The sequence below is a fragment of the Apis florea genome, unplaced genomic scaffold (assembly GCF_048593485.1).
Source record: "Apis florea isolate Af1SG1 unplaced genomic scaffold, ASM4859348v1 contig_2274_pilon, whole genome shotgun sequence".
Classification (NCBI taxonomy): domain Eukaryota; kingdom Metazoa; phylum Arthropoda; class Insecta; order Hymenoptera; family Apidae; genus Apis; species Apis florea.
In genome coordinates, this window is record NW_028256550.1 from 798,888 (window position 1) to 800,252 (window position 1,365).

Sequence of the window (1,365 nt, forward strand, 5' to 3'; positions counted from 1 at the left end):
ATATATTTGATTTTAAAATTTAGAATTGCTATTATTAGGAATTATTTTTCTTTGGAGGACATTGTCTTAAGAGTGACTATTCGATAATAATTTTTTTTTAATATAGTATCTATTAACAAAATGTATTGGATTCTCCCATACTTATGTTAATCTTATATTTTTCTTTCGAACTTCTATTTCTATATTTAACTTTTTCCATTAGATTTTTCTCCGCTTTTCGAGAATGATAGTATATTTACTTATTAGTTATTTATTTATTTTTTTCTCTTATTAATGTTGTTAGATTAGTGTGTAGTCACAAGATTCTTTTTTTTTTACTATCTTGTGTAGTCATATTATATTTAATCGTTAAAACAGTTGCTTTCACTCGAAACATGAAAACATTATACGTTAGCTGTACCCTTCATTCTTTCTTCATCTAACCTAGTCGAATAGGTACACGTGAGCGAAGCAGTCGACCGTTTGACTTTTGGCAATTGAGCCGAGAATCGTGATATTTATTATTAGATAGTTATTACTTGATATATATCAGATTTAAATAAAGCAAACGATTATCAAAACTATATTATATATTAATTTATTTAAAAATGAATTATTAAGGAAAATAATTTGTATAAAAATATGCATTTCTAATTAATCCTTATATGAGCGTGACGTTATTTAAATTGTTACAATCGATTGATTATATTATTATTTATAAATTTCATTTTATGTCCTTTTTATACTTAGACGAGATATTTGATTTAAGCCAACGACCATACCACGTAGGAACTACTGGTTCTCGTTCGATCACCAAAGTCAAGCTGCGTCGGGCACGGTTAGTACTTGGATGGGTGACCGCTTGGGAACACCGTGTGTTGTTGGTATTTCTTTTATTTTATTTTTTCATATATTTTATCAATGTATATTAATTTTTATCACTTTACATATTATCTCTTTACAATTATATTGATATACAATATTTTTTTTATATTTGACATTTTTAATGCATGACCAATTCATATTGATTTCTTTGAATTTTTGAAAGTTTTGCATTAACATCGATTTATTTCATTATTTATGATATTTATGATATTTATGATATTCTCATCTATAATAGGATAGACATATTTATAAATTTATAAATGTAATGATTTATAAATATATCAAGTATAGAAGAAAGAATCTATTTAATATAGATAAAATATATAATATTAATATATAAAAAATATTTGGTATAGAAAATGATCGGTAAAAGTGAAAATGAGTATAGATAATGAGAAGGAATAATTATTATATATGATATATATTTAGATTTAATTATGTATATATATATATATGAATTTTCAAATATTTTCAAAACCTAAAAATAAGCTAGATAAAATT

The 1,365-nt window shown here is 23.4% G+C and overlaps 1 non-coding gene across 1 annotated transcript; it reads left to right on the forward strand.

Annotated features, from left to right (window-relative positions):
• The first annotated feature begins 747 nt into the window (after positions 1-747).
• Positions 748-866, forward strand: LOC116414687 (5S ribosomal RNA). Its single transcript, XR_004225238.1, has one exon. It is a non-coding gene; the product is annotated as a 5S ribosomal RNA (ribosomal RNA).
• Positions 867-1,365: the final 499 nt, after the last annotated feature.